Consider the following 17,826-nt stretch of genomic DNA (forward strand, 5'->3'; position numbering starts at 1 on the left):
TATGTGTTCCATTTCATTTTTGACAATTTCCAATTTTCCTAGATTCATATGAAGTGTGAATCTAGGGCAGCACTAGCAAACTAAAATAAATGTCATGCTATAAAAATAACTCAAAATTGCTGACACAGAGAGACATCATAGAGAAACCTAAGATTACATGAAGTGAGATGGTGTGTTCTAGCTCCTGTTACCTTCGGATTATAATTGTGTGAGAGAATTCAAGTCAGAACTGCCCAGCTGAGCCTTTATCCAATTCCTGTTTTAAAGAAACTATAAGATATACAAAAAGGATTGCTGTTTTAAGCCACAAAGTTTTGTGTTGATATTAAAACTTCACCTTCTAACTGGGGCTTTCTCTAGTTAAACCAAAAAACCAAACCCATTGTGGTCTAGTCATTTCCAACTCATAGTGACCCTATAGGACAGACTAAAACAGCTCCATATGGGGTTTCCAAGGAGTAGCTGGTGGATTCAAACTTCCAGCCTTTTGGTTAGCAGCTGAGCATGTAACACCGCATCACCAGCACTCTGTAAATTGCAGCCCTCTTCACATCCACCACTTCCAGTTCTCCTTACATCATCTACATTCCCTTTTATAAACTTACCACAATCTAGCATGCCATATGTTTTACTTATTTAATCTTCTTTAGTGTTTATCTCCACCAAAATATAAACTTCTCTTTGATGTAAACAATGATTTCGGCACATTTTATTCACTGCTATACTCCCAATGTCTACAAGTATAACTGGAACTTAGTAGCCACTGAATAAGGATTTATTAAAGGAACAACAATGTGAAGAGTCAGGAAGAAATATAGAGAAGGGAGAATTAATAGCCACTAAATGAAAGACTGGAAATCCTGGTGGTGTAGTGGTTAAAAGCTACAGCTGCTAACTAAAAGGTCGGCAGTTCAAATCCACAAGGTGCTCTTTGAAAACTCTACAGTGCAGTTCTGCTCTGTCCTATAGGGTCACTTTGAGTCAGAATCGACTCAATGGCAGTGTTCATTTTTTTTGGAAATGAAGGACTAATGACTAACAATGACAGCACTAAAGAAAACGTGGTGGAGATATTCATGCATTCAGGAGTCTGACAAGTAGGTGAAAGCAGCATTGTGAGGAAGTGAAGTTGGGTCATGCGGTGGGATCATCCAACATGGTGGTGGTTTAGAGCATGTGTTATCATTACCAGTAGGCCAGCCCTGATGTGATTCCTTTGAACCAAATCAGTCAGATATTTAGAGCTTCAATTATAGCTAATTGCCTTTGTTATTTGAGAGATTTTAGAGAAATTCTTGATAATACGAAATATTCTTTCCAGGATAAAATAAAAACAGAATTAGAAGCTAGCTCACAGTGGTTAATGATGAAATCAGTGGTTTTCTTAGTCTCCAAATGGTATAACAATTATGGTTGTTATTTTCTGAAAATATATGGATGCAACTTCTTGACTTGGTATATAATTAAAAAAAAAAGTTTTCCTTTAGTTCTAATAATCTCATCCACTGCCATCGAGTTGATTCCAACTCATAGTGACCTTATAGGACAGTATGGAGCTGCCCCACAGGGTTTCCAAGGCTGTAAATCTTTATGGAAGCAGATTGCCACATTTTTCTTCTGCTGAGTTTCTGGTGGGTTAGAACCTCTGACCTTTAGGTTAGCAGCTGAGTGGTTAACCACCATGCCACCAGGGCTTTGGAATAATATAGCTGGGGTGAAATGGTCACAAATTATCCCATCCCTAACACAAATGGAGATATTGCTGGATGGTAGAGACCATCCAAGTTTTCATTCAGTGTGCTGCAGTACACTTTTTTGTCCATGAAGGTGAAGACCTATAGATGGATCACAGAGTGTATCTATGTTTTAATTATTTGTCTGAAACATGCCAAATCAGTTTCCTCTTTTTTTTTAGTTCAGAATCTATTTTTAATGGTTGTCAAATAATTTTTTCTTTTTATCGATAGGAAGTGCCTATTATCTTCTCCCTCGTAAATGCTACTACACTCTGCCCAGAAAAATTACAGTATAACATAATTGCCAAAAGAAAGAGCTGTCAAAAAGAATGTCAAACATGAATTTTTAATTTTCTCTTATCATATTCTTACTTCTCTCTCTTATCACATTGAATTATAAATGTTGAAGGTATTTGGAGATCATTATTTTACATATGAAAAATGAAGTCCATAAAGTCTCTACTTTTTAGTTACCTTTAACATGAGAAGGAACTAAGTGAATTTAATACCATTAATAGTTACTAGTCCCAGGCTATCAAGATCATGTGTATATACAGTAAATTCAGCTACAATCATATCCGAAGTCCATCCGATTTTAATGACTTGTAATTCCATGGGCTCAATCTTTGATTTGTTCCTTGAACTGCATTTTTTCTGTTGCTCTATACCCCAGGTGATGTTCATGACGTTACAGAATACATTTCAATTCTTTTATAAATGTGCTCTGTTTTGTTGGATGGTCATGGAGTGACCTGTGGGTAGTACAGACAGATAACTTACTGCCTTGTCTGTGATTTAAAGGTGCTTGCAAAACTCCTTCAGTGTTAAATCATTGTTGTTACACAAGCTTAGAATGCTGTATTAAATCCCCTCCCCCCCCAAAAAAAACACCGCCATTGAGTTGATTCTGCCTCATAATGACCCTATAGGACAGAGTAGAACTTCCACAGAGGGCTTCCAAGGCTGTCAATATTTACAGAGGCAGTCTGTGGAGCAGCTGGTATGTATGAACCACTGACCTTTTGGTTAGCAGCCCAATGCTTTAACCACTGTGCAGCCAAGTCTCCTGAGTTCTTTATTATCAATCTATACAGGCATACCTCATTTTATTGCACTTCCTTTATTGTGCTTCATAGACATTGGGTTGCTAAAAATGGAAGGTTTGTGTCAAGCCTGCTTCAAGCAAGTCTATCGGCACCATTTTTCCAACAACATGTGCTCAATTCCTGCCTCTGTTACATTTTGGTAATTCTCACAATATTTCAAACTTTTTCATTATTGTCACAGTAGCCCCCACTCCCATCCATGATTTTGCTTTTCCCGCTTTCAGTTATCCAAGGACAACCTTGGTCTGGAAATGTTAAATGAGTAAAAAAAATAGTTATAAACATTCTGTTTTATTATTATTGTTGTTAATCTCTTATGGTACTTAATTAATAAATTAAACTTTACCATACATATGTACGTATAGTACAAAAGAGTATATATAGGGTTTGGAACTATCTGCCCTTTCTGGCATGGGGGTGGGTCTTGGAACATATCCCCGATAGATAAGAAGGACTACTGTATATCTGATACGGAGATCTGTAATCAATGGTCTCTAGCATTACTATTGTAATTGTTTTAGGGCACCACAAACCATGCCCATATAAGACTTTCAACTTAATCAAAATCTGTTGTATGTACGCTGACTGCTCCACCAATCAGCAGTTCTCCTGTCTCTCTCTGCCTCTCCTTTGGCCTCCCTATTCCCTGAGACGTGACAATATTGAAATTAGGCTAATTAATAAGCTATAATGGCCTGCAAGTGTTCAAGTGAAAGAAAAAGTCACATGTTTCTCACTTTAAATCAAAAGCTGGAAATGTATAAGCTTAATGAGGAAGGCATGTCAACAACTGAGGTAGGCTAAAAGCCAGGCCTCTTGCACCAGTTAGCCAAGTTGTGAATGCAAAGGAAAAGTTCTGGAAGGAAATTAAAAGAGCTACTCCAGTGAACACACAAATGATAAGAAAGCAAAACAGCCTTATTGCTGAAATAACAGAAAATGTTAGTGGTCTGAATAGAAGACCAAAGCAGTCACAACATTTAAATCAAAGCCTAATCCAGAGCAAGGCCCTAACTCTCTTCAGTTCAGTGAAGGCCGAAAGAGGTGAGAAAGCAGCAGAAGGAAAAGTCTGAAGCTAGCTGAGTTGGTTGATGAGGTTTGAGCAAAGAAGCCATCTCCATAACAAAAAGTGTGCAGCAAAGCACCAAGTGCTGATGTAGAAGCTGCAGCAAGTTATCCAGATCTAGCTAAGATGATTGAAGAAGGTGGATACACTAAACAACAGATTTTCAGTGTAGATGAAACAGTCTTATATTGGAAGAAGGCTCCGTCAAGGACTTTCATAAGTAGAGAGGAGAAGTCAATGCCTGGCTTCAAAGTTTCAAAGGACAGACTCTCTTGTTAGGAGCTAATACAGTTGATGACGTTCAGTGGAAGGCAATGTTCATTGACCATTCCAAAAATCCTAGGCCTTAAGAATCATGCTAAATCTACTTTGCCTGTTCTCTATAAATAGAACAACAAAGGCTGGATGCCAGCACATCTGTTTACAACATGGTTTACTGAATATTTTAAGCTCACTGTTGGGACCTGCTACTCAGAAAAAAAGATTCCTTTCAAAATACGACTGCTTATTGACAATGCACCTGGTCATGCAAGAGCTCTGATGGTAATGAACAAGAAGATTAATTTTTTTTTCCTGACTGCTAACACAATATCTGGGGTCTCTATGAGTCAGAATTGACTCGGTGGCAACAGGTTTGGTTTTTGGTTTGGAACACAACATTCATCCTATGGCCCATGGATCAAGGAATAATTTCAACTTTCAAGTCTTATTATTTAAGAAATACATTTCATAAGGCTATAGCTGCCATAGATAGTGATTCCTCTGATGTTTCTGGGAAAAATAAATTGAAAACGTTCTGGAAAGGATTCACTTCTTGATGCCATTACGAATATTTGTGATTCATTGGAGGACGTCAAAATATCAACATTAACATGGGTTTGGAAGAAGTTGATTCCAATGCTCATGGATGACTTTAAGGTGTTTAAGACTTCAATGGAAGGAGTAACTGCAGATGTGGTGGAAATAGCAAGAGAACTAGAATTAGAATTGCTGCAATCTCATGATAAAACTTTAAGGGATGAGGAATTGCTTCTTAGGAGCAAAAAAAGTAGTTTCTTGAAGTGGAATCTACTCCTGTGAAAATGCTGTGAACATTGTTGAAATGACAACAAAGGATTTAGAATATCACATAAGCTTAACTGATAAAGCAGTGGGAGGGTTTGAGAGGATTGGCTCCAATTTTAAAAGAAGTTCTACTGCGGGGAAAATGCTATCAAACAGTGTCATATGCTACAGAGAAATCTTTTGTGGAAAGAAGAGTCAGTCGATGAGGCAAACTTCATTGTTACCTTATTTTGAGAAATTGCTACAGCCACCCCAGCCCTCAGCAAACAGCACCCTGATCAGTCAGCCGCCATCAACATCAAGGCAAGACCCACCACCAGCAAAAACATTACAACTCACTGAAGCCTCAGATGATGGTTAGCATTTTTTAAATTAAGGTATGTACATTGTTTTTAGACATAATGCCATTACTCACTTAATAGACTACAGAATAGTGTAAACATAATTTTTTATATATAATTGGAACCCAAAAATTTAGTGTGACACACTTTATTGCAATATTTGCTTTATTACGGTGATCTGGAACCAAACTTGCCGTATTCTGAGGTTTGTCTCTATTTGGATCACCTCTACAAGTTTGTAGGTCATCTGTCCAATCTGTTTATATTTCTTACATATGTTTGAAAAAATGTCCAAAAATGGAGGCAAATTTTGTATTCACGTAGACATTATTGAGTTAGTGAACAAAAAGATTTTGTGTAAAAATATTTTCTGTGACTATAGTCCATAACCTCTTAATTGAAAAAAAAAAGAAAAAAAGGTCACATTTTGATTCCACTTGCCTCATTTTAATATAAGAATAAAAACTTTCTTTAAAATATTCTTAAAACCGTAAAAAAAAAAACTCATTGCTGTCAAGTAGATGTTGACTCACAGTGACCCTCTAGGACACAGTAGAACTGCCCCCTAAGGTTTCCAAAGAGTGAATTTGAACTGCTGATCTTTTGGTTAGCAGACAAACTCTTAACCACTGGGGTACCAGGGCTCCATTCATATAACTCTTCCTACTTATAGTACAATGGGTCAGATATACAACTCAAGAACCAGGTTTACATTTTGAAACACAAAAACGTCTCAGAGAAGGGACAATATTTATTGTGGAAAAACCTACTTTCTGAACCTACTAAAAATTGGCTGCATTTTTTCCTGTAAGAAATCTTTAGAATTTGGAGATCTTAATTTTTCAGGGACCAATGTACTTTTATTCTAAAATCACGATTTTTTTTTTCTATAATTCATGCCTAGGATAAGAAGTTTGTCCTCTGGCTTTTGAAAAAAAAAACCAAAAACCAAACCCAGTGCCATCGAGTCGATTCCGACTCATAGCGACACTATAGGACAGAGTAGAACTGCCCCATAGAGTTTCCAAGGAGCACCTGGAGGATTCAAACTGCTGAACTTTTGGTTAGCAGCCGTAGCACTTAAGCACTATGCCACCAGGGTGAAGCATCTATAAATAAGATGCTATGGGATGAAAGTTCTTCATTATTTTCTGTAGTATATTTGCAGGAGAGTTAGTGTTAAACCAGGGTGGATGCATGATCTTTTAGGATGATACATTTTTTTCCCCCAGGAATTTATACTTGCACTTTAGGGTAGCTTTAATGAAGTTACTATGTTAATTATGGGTTTCTATATCTGATCAATATGAAAGAAATATGAAATTTATCCTTTAAATTATTTACTAATTTTCCATGTATGTATTCATTTCCTATTGCTGCTGTAACAAATTACCATGGACTTGGTGGCTTAAAATAACTCCTGTTTATTATCTTAATTTCTGAAAGTAGAAGTCTAATATGGGCCTCCTTAGGCTAATTTCAAGGTGTTGGCAGGGCTGAGTTATTTTCTAAAGGCTCTAGGTGAACCTTCTCCAGCTTCTAGAGACTGCCTGCATTCCTTGGCTTGTGGCCACCTTCCACCAACAAAGTCATCAGTAGTGGTCAGTGGAGTCTTTCGTACAACACATCAATCTGACCCTCCCCCTTCAGCCTTCCTCTTCCACATTTAATGTCACATATGATTATACTGAGTCCTATTGTGTAATTCAGAATAACCTTCTTATTTGAAAGCCAGCTGACTAAAAACCTTAATTATAACTAACTGAATTCATTTATATTTTCGTAAAACTTTCCAAGGTCTCAGAGCAACCAACTGATAAACTTCCATAAATTTTAGTGCATGTATCTACTATTTCACTCCTGTTGACAACAGTCATGGCACATAAACAACAACATTGGAATGTTGCTGCATCAGAAACACGTGAGAGAATGATACTAGAGCATCAAAGTATATTTCAATATGCAGAAGAGGAAGGAAGAAGAGTGAGAGTCAGATTGATGTGATGTAAGAAATAAGCTAATATTTTATATTTAAACTCCACCTATTGTGGAATTTTAAGCTAGTTTAAGAGTTGAAAACCCATCCCATTAATATATACTAATTACGCCGGCAGGTAATTTCCACCCAAACCAGAAGGTGCCACTTCTCTCTTTCTCCAATTAAGAAAGTTTCAGTTTTCCTCTCCAACTTCTTTACCAGTTAAGAGCTCTTTTTTTTTTTTTTTTTAATTTCTCTATGCTTTTAAGCAATACTAGAAAGGGATCATTCTTCTATGGTGTTACCTACTAAACTAGAAAGTGATCTCTGCACAATAATATTACCTACAAAAGTGTCTTTGTAGTCAAGTGTAAAAATGGCATAGGAGTGATGTCTGACCTCCCATAAGTTTGGTGGAGAGAGAATCACTATCAGCATTATCAGCATCAAGAGCCCAAGGCTGATTCCTATGAGGTAGAGGTCAGAGATGCCTCCGCCCTCCAACCTTTTTACTAGTTCTGATACCAACTCTTCCTCCCACAGCACTTAGCACTCTACTTCTCTGCTGGGTTTGAAAATTTGTTGCAATGGCCACACAGAACTCACAGACAGTACTCAGGATTATGGGATTTATTAGGGAAGTAACAGGTTACAACTCAGGACAAAGTTGCTCAATCAATACAGCTTCTTCTCAGCCATGCCCACAGGCAGGCCTCTCTCTGGCCCTCAGCCTCATATCCTTCCAGCCAGGCCTCTGCCCTGCTTGGGAAAGGGTTACAAAGCTCTTTTAGCTCTGCTAATAAGTGCCCACAGGCACCTCAGTCTGCCAGTAAGCTTTGGCGAGAAGATGCTCAGCTCTATTGCTCCATGGGTTGGTGAGCTTAGCTCTGCCTCCAAGTGCCTGCGGGTACCTCACTTCACCAGAAAGCTTCCATCCCAAAGGTTCTCAGCTCAGGGGGGCAAGGACAAGATGGCAGTGTAGTCAGACGTTTCCTGTGGTCTCTCTTACAACAAAGACCTGAAAAAAACTAGTGAATCGGTTGCATATGACAGGCTAGGAGCCCTAAACATCAAAGGCAAAGTTGAGGAATCAGCCTGAGCAGCAGGGAGAGGGAGAAATGGTTAAAACAGCAAGGAGTTGCCAGACCTGACCCAGCAGGAACCGGCACCCTACAGGCCGATTCCTCTGGCGCGACCTCAGTGGACGCAAGCAGAGACATTCGGGACTCATTTTTCACATCAGGAAAGAATGAGTGGTGGAAAGTCTGCTGAACCCTCCAGAAAAAGTGAGAAGCGGCCCTCAATTAGCAAAAAATAAGTACCTGCTTTTAACCTAACTACCACACTAATCCGAAAATACCCCTTCGGGAAAAACCTCTCTACCACTTACCTACTCCTACCTGCTCTGCAATGGGTCCCAGCTGGCTGCATCTCCTGGGCCAGAAGAAGGTTGCTGCACTCACCCTGAGACATTCTCCTGGCTCCGGAGGGGGAACAAATTAACAAACAGGGAAAAAATAATCTGCCACCTCCCCAAAGCTGAGAACTCAGGGCAGAAACTGCTCCTTGCCTAGCACAGGCATAAGGGGTCCATGGACTTTGAATGCCTTTCACCCCTGTATAGATCTATGTGGGCCCATTCCAACAGCATAAGCCCACATTAGCAGAGCAAAACAGGGTATATACCCGACATCTAACTTCAACTGTTTCACTTACATGGCGGAGAGAGAGGTTCGTGACATTTGACACTGCTCTGCCTATTAAGCAGGGTCTTCACCTACCTACATCAGGGGCCTGAGGACCGGTGGCTCTACCAACAACACCTAACCACCCACAACAGGGGTCAAAGAATAAGTGGTGCCCCCCAGCCCTTACAGCCAACAGCATTGGATGCCCATAGTCCAGCTGCAAAACCCACCCACTTATGCACTCTAGGGAACAGAGACATGTTCTTCTCACCGACACTCAGGGGCAATTGTCAGCCCCTGGTCTTGCTCAGTGCATGACCTCTACTGCAGCCAGATACTTGTGCCTACACCAATCACCGCTGCTCATCTAGGGCTGTAGGTGAGAGCCTGCACCACACACTTGGTAAGCTGAATCCACACAAGAAAAGTGAACAGACTCCTGGGCTCGCATACCTAGTAACAACTCTAACCAACTGGTGATAGGACATTAGAGCTTCAAAGGTGCCAAAAACCAAACAAACTCATTCGAACAGCCTATTTGAGTATATCAAAACAAAACAAAAGAAGCTAGGACACAGTTAGCAAACATCAAATAAATAAATACAGTAACTTATTGATGGCTCCGAGAGAGTCAATATCAAATCACATAAAGAGGTAGACCATGAAGGCTTCAGCAAGCTCCCAAAACCAAAGGCTTTCAGCTCTCTAGCTCTGTGGGTCAGCATATCTATTGTAACTGCCTTGCTCTGTGGGTCACAAAGCCCACAGTGCTGGTCTCCTGTTGGTCCCCTGGTTCCACTGCTCCTGCTGCTGCCATTTCTCTGTTTCTGCTTCTTACCATCCCTCGCTATTACAGCTCTCTCTCTCTCTGTCTCCTGGGTCTAGGAAGTCTCAGCACAGAGATCCTGAGTCCAAAACACTCACTCTGCTCCCATCTCTTCTTCTTGGTGGTAGTCAGGTCCCCTTTTTCTCTAGGATTAACTGCTTTTTTGAGCCTAGCAGAATGACATAATTAACCAATCTTTTTGTTAGGGCCTCATACACTTTATCTGGACAGTCCCACCCTTGCAAGGGTACCATTACATTATTAGCAAGCAGTCCAATCTCCTTGGTTGACCACAAGTACCTCATTTGCATAGTCCCACCCAATCACTTGGTGAGAGTCACAAAGACTATGGCTAGAAGGGACATATTAAGTAATTCACTGCACCACATCAAGTTTTCTCAGACTAATTTTTTTCCTTTTATTGAAGATTTTATATTTCTCTTTCATAAAAAATTCTTCTCCATAGATATTTAAATTAAATTTGTCATAGTAGTTAAAAAAAAAAAAAAAGAAAAACTGAAACCCTTTGCCTTTGAGTCAATTCCAACTCATAGAAACCCTATAGGTCAGAGCTCTTAACCACTATGCCACCAGGGTTTCCATCGACCCTTAAAAATTTTTTTTTGAAAACGTTTTTCAATGCTATTTATTAAAATTTTCCAAAATTAAATATAATTAGTTCACATTTTAAATAATATACTAACGAGAACTATGACAAAGCAAGGAAGGAATTGTTGTGAGGATGACACAGGACCAGGCACTTTTTATTCTGTTGTCCGTAAGGTCACCATGAGTTGGAGTCAACTATCTAATTATCCATGAAACTACTCTTTCCCTAAAAGTAACCATATTTAATAATCTAGCATGTGTCATTCTACTTGTTTGTTTATTCCATAAACACATACATATAAATTAATAATATAAATATATTCTTTTATATGTAATTTTTATTTGGAGCCCTGGTGGCGCGTTGGTTAAGAATTTCGCTGCTAACCAAAAAGTCAGCAGTTCAGATCCATCAGCGGCTCCTTGGAAACTCTGTGGGCAGTTTTATTCTGTTTTACAGGGTCTCTATAAGAGGAATTGACTCAATGGCAATGGGTTAGGGTAGTTACTATTTAAGTTTGTCACATAAATTAATATTACTCCATATGAGAAGATATTTTGTGTTTTTATGTGTTCTGTTCCTTTTCGTAATCCACGGTGCCTGGAATTGGATTATGGTACGTAGCCTGTGGTGGGTACTCAGTAAAGTTTGATGATTTAATTAATACTATATATCTGATTAGATTTTTTAAAAATTTCTAACATCTCTTGGAGATTTTCAGATACCAATAGAACAACACAAATATGAATAATATTTTATGGACTTTTTTGGAATTCCATAAGCATGAGTTATAATTTACATCATTTAATGAACAAGTATGTTGTTCCATCATGGCACTTATATTTTCAGGGATAAGATAGATTTTGAATAAGTGAACAAATAGAAAAAAATATGTTAAGCATGTATAAATACCAAGAAAGAGATAAACAGATTTATCTGTTATAAAGTGATAGAAGATGACTAGGGAAAGCCTCTCTCGAAAGTTGACATTTGAGTTCAGACCTATTAAAAAAAAAAAAAAGCCATCCAGGAAAGAAATTGGGGCAAGAAAAATAAGCAAGACAAAAAGTACAAAGAGATTGATCTAGAAGAAATCCTTCCCTGCTCCCCACTCAATAGTAAAGAAGTGATTGGAGAGATGGATGATCAAAAAAAAAAACAAGGGACAAGAGCTCACTTTTAGAGAGCTTTTGTAAACTGTAATATGGGACTTGATTTTATGTAAAATTCAGTGGAAAACCCCAAATCACTGGCTTGGTGATCTGGTTCATTTTTTTAATACTATTTCTCTCCTGTGTGCAGTATGAATTGTGGGAGGGCCAGAGTAGACGGAGGAAGGTTAGTTATAATACTGTCCATTTAAAAACTTCCACATATTTAGTTTGTTTTGAAACTTAATTACTTAACTAGACCTTCATGTACATGTATGTTTGTGCAAATAAAGTGACGCTTCTTCAGGACAGATTTATGGAAGTAATGTCTTGGCTCAAGGGGTTTGTGCTTTTTGGACTTAAAATGTTTGCCATTTCTCATTCTTTCAATATTATTATATGCTTAAAATTCCTTCTTTCTAATTTTTTTCAGTTCTATGTTTGCATATTTAGTTTAACACTTGATTTGCCGAAGTCCTTATATTTCCAGTGGAATAAACTCTGCATAAAAAGAACAAAATGTCGCTTTTAGAAATGAAATTTTAAAATGAAAAATACATTGTAATCACTGAATTTTTTTTTAAAGTTAAATATAATATCTGTCCTGGTTTCTCTATTTTGCCATTAAGAAAATAAAGCTAAAGAGTTGAAATAAGTAGTAAGCCAACCTCATAACCATAAGGCAGGACATTCAGGCAACAGTCTCTCTGAAGTAATGAGATGATTCTTCTGATATATGTGAAGCACAGTCAGAGGAGCAAAATTCACCTTTAATCATCCCCACTGTATAAATAACGGTATGAAATTAGCACACAGGAATCTCAGACATCACTAATGTAAGTCTCAAATGGCTATAAACACTTGACAGAGAATTGGAATTTTATTCTAATTACTTTTTCAATGAGCAGTTTTATGAGAAAAACATGTCCACTAATATTTCACCTTGAAGATCACAAAGAAATTGTATTCACGTAACATTTTCCCCTAAGTGTTTGCATTTACACAACATCCGTTATTTTCCTTCTGAATAAACAGATTTACTGCCATTGGCCTGCTATAGCTGTAAACAGATTTCAATACAGTATATAGGAACAGGAAGAATGGAACTTGGCCATAGTTTTATTTAGTCTCTTGTTAGAACTCACATTAATTTGAAAGAATAGATTGATTGCTGGTTTGTGAGGAATATTGTTGAGAGAAAAGTGTTCTGGGTAATAATGCAACATCAAACTCTTTGCTGAATATTTACCAAAAATGAAAATGTGCATCCAAACATATTGAATTTATTGCTTAATTATAAGAATTTTGCTTACTTCTAATATGATTTTAAAACTATCTCAAGTACATAAATTGTAAAAGGAATAGAATTTTATTTATTCTCTGTGTTTTATCAAGTAAATTGAATATATACATGAGCTAAATTCCACCTCAAGTTCTCTCATTATAATTCTTTGTAGGTAATGGAGTAGATCCTACATATATGCCCAAACATAAAATATCCTTGAAAAATAATCTGAACTGACAAATTGAATCAAAATTAATTTAATTTCTCTATCCTGGTTCTTGGGATTTAAAGAATTTTTAAGAATCTACACCCTTCAGTTTTTGCTATCAACTAATTTTCTATTGAAGGCAGTGTGTTACAGGACAAGGCATGGGACCTGTGGTTTGGTTACTAGTTCTGCAGTCATCTCTTTGTGCTCACTTAATTTAACCTAATTTCTCTGGTTGACGTCTGAGTAAGATGAATCTATCAAAAAGCTTCAGGGTGGTAGTTGAGGTGGGACACACAGCTTGGCAAGACGTAGACGTATAACAATTAAATAGATACTACTCCTAAGACTCCAGGTATAAAAATTCCATTTTGTCAATGTGTTCCAAGTTGAAAATAGACATTGGGTCTTAACACTAAAAACAAAAACGAACAAACAAAAAGAAAATCTTACAACAGTACTGATAATAAACCAAAATGTCAAATTATTCATTTATATTGATGGATGTAAAATTCTAATCACTGTAATATTTTTGTATAATTAAAGACATCTGCAAACGGAAATGATAAATCGGGAGATTGATATACATACATATATACATTTAGAGCAAATGAATTTAGACAGTATTGAAAGAATTTCATCCATGTCGTGGGAATACTTTTTGGACCACTGAGTCATACAACTGAGTCTACATTTTTAGCGACCAGAATACAAAGATTAGCTCTTTCAACCTCATTTTTTTTCCTACTTCAGTAATGGAAAATAATTCTATATTATTGGTGTGGTTTCCCTTTTTCTAGCATACTTCTGTATTCTGTTAACACCTTCATTTTACAGACAGGAATTTATAGACTTAGCCACATTACAACTTTTTTCCTAATACCCAATACTTAAGGGAACACTCTTGCCAACCCAGAAAATTTCCAAGTTCTTTGGCCAATTTAACAGCCTTTCGCATGGGTTAGCTCCACAGGTAGATCAACCTTTGAGAACGTATGAGGACAGTTAGCTATTATTTCCCATTTAATGTCACAGCATATTTTCCTCTACCTACCCATCTACCTACCTATGTCAGTGAAAAAGAGGAAGACCCTCAATGACATGAATGGACACAATGGCTGCAACAATGGGCTCAAATGTAGCAACGGTTTTGAGGATGGTGCAGGATCGGGCAATGGATGTTTCCTTCTGCTGTACATAGGGGTCACTATGAGTCGGCTCTGACTCAACAGCCCCTAACAACAACAACCTACCTTGGAACGTTTTAGTACCATGCATGAGAAGTGTTAATACTCTAAACCTACTATGTAAATATAAGGCATATGTCAAGCATTCTGAAAATGCAAATTTTCTCAAAAACACAAGTTTTGCAGCTCTCATACTGAAGTTCCTATTGGAAGGATCACATCTTAAATATGCTGTCATACCCGGGAAGAACATTGCTAAAAACAGCCTTTGTTAAGATGTGATGATTAATCACCAAAGTCATATGAAAGCATTCTTTATGTGCAATTAAATCCATACTAAATACCAGGCCTTGTATTTTCAACTGGTCTTCTGTTTAGAAAATGCTTTCATGTATATTTATTTTATTTCAGCTTTGTATAATCTGATGGAGTACATAAGCTATTACTAATTAAGCAAATAATAATAATAATTATTAGTGTATCAATGTTATATCATCTTCAATTTATCTTAATTTTACGAATCGGGAATTATCACCAAGACAAGTTACTTGACTAAGCCAGTTTTTCCAAAATAATAAAGATAAAACTATAAATTTTATCCTTCCAAAATTTTTTCACCATAAAGTGTGCTTTCATTTTAACTCCCTATGAAAACACTTCAAGGGGTAGTCTTTAAATAGAACAAAAATGTAGCTTTAATTTTGGTTAAAGTTTATTAATTGAAATATGCACATACAATAATCATGTTTTTTATTTTTAGTTTATCAAGTACCTCAATGTCATCAATCAGTCAGTCATTCAATTAGTAACTATTACAAATTAAAATGTCAAATGAAAATTACATGCAGTGTAATAAAATGAGAAAAAAAATCTGTGACTTCTATCTGCTGTTAAAGTTTCGAACATTGTTTTTTTCAGTTTTACAAGAGCTGTATTTAAATGACAATAAATTTAACAGAATGCTATGTTCTGCATATAGGGGTGTGTGTGTGTGTGTGTTGCCTTTTGTAAGCTTCTCTATAGTCAGTCATATGCAGGACATAAGATAGAAAATTAAAATTTAAGCAGTAACTCAAAAAGAGAATTATTTCTAAGAAAATGTAGTTATGTTGGAATAAATACCTGTAATAAAATCATCTCAATGTGATTTTATTCCAATGATTCATTATGATGTTTAATTTAACTTTAATAAAAAGGTGAATTAGATTAAATTTTGAGGAATATTCGATATATTTGCCTATGTTTATATGAAGTAGAAACTACATACAATAGAATCATTGCTAATTTAACTTTAGAAAAGTCATCAATTATCATTTAACTCAACTTAATAAAGACAAGAAAACTTAGAAAAATTAATGTTTCAGAGAGTTAGTAAAGACCCAGAACTGGGACCTGTTTATTATCTGCTGATTTGTAAATTATTCTCAATTAAGTATTCAGAATTTCATATATTTTAAAAGAAGGGAACTGTCCTCATAGTTTTGTATAATAGAATGTGCTATGTTTTTAAGTTAGTGTTTTTGTTCCAAGTATTGTTTTTTTATTCATATTTTAGTGATGTAAACTGGAATAATTTTTTACAGTGATGTAGAAGTGTCTTTAAAAGCTTATTTCCTCTTGCCTGTTTAATGCAATGAAAGAAAGCATTTAATCAAGACTTCAGTGGTGAAATAGCTCTGTTCTAAGTCAATATAGTGATTTAAAAATATTAACCTTCAGGAATGAATATTTGCTTAGTTATCTTTTCTCTTGCAATGTATTTATTTATTCTAATTATGCAATTCTATTGGGTCAGATTAAAAAAGTACTTGGTGAAATTACTTCAGTTAATTTTAATGCACTAAGACCTTAAACTTTATCTACATTATAGAAAATTTGAAACAATTGTAATGTGAATTCTTAAGAGTATATTTAAAGAAGCTGTGCACATTTATATAATGGACATAAAACCATTAAATATCATATTTACTCAATTATAATCAATCATTGTATACAAGTAGTGAAGTTATTTTCTTGTTCTACTTTCCAAGGTTCCATAATTTCCAAAATGGTTTTGTGGTTCTTTTAGGCTTGGAAACATGATTTTTTTTTTTTTAATTTTAAGTTACACAAAATAGTAATCAAAGTGTAATTCTCTTATTTTATTCATAACTTTTGAACAATATCTTAGAATTTGGAGTAAGAACCTGTCCTCATTTATTTCTCACAGTAACTTTCATCGTAGGGAATTCATCTTTTAGAATATTCTACTGCTCTGAGAAAATCTAACTTTCTTCTCTCCTGAATGAGAAAACACTTTCTGGTTCGAGTTTTTAAAAACGTACTTATTCAGTGTGAAAGGAGAGTAGAGGTCTTCCTGTGAAATACCTTTGAGGGTAAACATAGACTCCTTTGAAAGGTACAGACAAAACGATGTATGAGTTCCCTCTTGAAAATTTAAGGCATTAGTTCACTCCAAATTGTAATATCTTATATTTCATGCCCTTTTCTTTCACTTTTTATGAAGCTCCTTTTATAATATGTTCAGGGGGTGCCTATGGGAGAAGCAGTTATATCAGATTTAAACTGAGGACTGAGGCCGTCACCTCCAAAATCATTGTTTTGTCAGTACACTGCTCATGATGAGAAAATATCGTTGCCCTCTTGTAGCTTACAGTTAAATTGTGGGGATGGAGCATGCAACAGTAAACAGATATATAAAACAATATGACATCAGGCAATGACAAGCCCATAGAGGAAAATTAATCTGGATGAAGGGAAAGGTCATAAAAGGTCTATTACAAAAAGGATGGTCAGGAAAGGTCTCTCTTAGGGGTGACACTTGACCAGAGCCCTGAATGTAGCAAGGTTGCAAGTGCTATAAGGTCTGCTGGAACAGTGTTCCTTGCTGAGAGAGAAGAAATGTCTGTTGCATTAGAGCAACAGAAAGGAGGCCAGCATTGCTGAAACAAGTGTGAGAGTGGTCAAATTTGAGATCAGAGTTGTGGGTAGGGTGAAATCGTGCCTTAGAAGCCCTGACAGGAACTTCTCTTTATATTTCCAGTAAGAAGAGAAGTTATTAAAAGGCTCTAAGGAGAAGATGAAATGATCTAACGTGGAAAACAAATTTGTGAGTGGAAGATGTGGAAAAACAGAACAGGGAAATCTGTAAGGATTTGCTGCAGTCCGGGTAAAACCTGATACAGCTAGGACTAGTAGAAGTCGCTGACCTGTTGCTGTCTAGTTGATTCCAAGTCATAACAACCCTACAGGAAGGAGTGGAACTCTCCCATAGGGTTTCCAAAGAGTGGCTGGTGGATTCAAACTGCTGACCTTTTGGTTAGCAGCCATAGCTCTTAAACACTGTGCCAACAGGGTTCCCACAAATAATTAAGTGCTCAGCTACTACCTGAAAAGTTGACAACTGCAACCCACCCAGAGGTATCTTGGAAGCAAGGCCTGGAAACCTGCTTCTGAAAGGTCACAGCCTTGAAAGCCCCATGGACTCCGCACACATGATGAAGTTGCTGTGAGTCAGAATTGACTCAGTGTCAACTGATTTGGTTATTTTTTCTTAAATAGTAGTGCGTATGGTGAGAAATT

The sequence above is a fragment of the Elephas maximus genome, chromosome 24 (assembly GCF_024166365.1).
Source record: "Elephas maximus indicus isolate mEleMax1 chromosome 24, mEleMax1 primary haplotype, whole genome shotgun sequence".
Lineage (NCBI taxonomy): Eukaryota > Metazoa > Chordata > Mammalia > Proboscidea > Elephantidae > Elephas > Elephas maximus.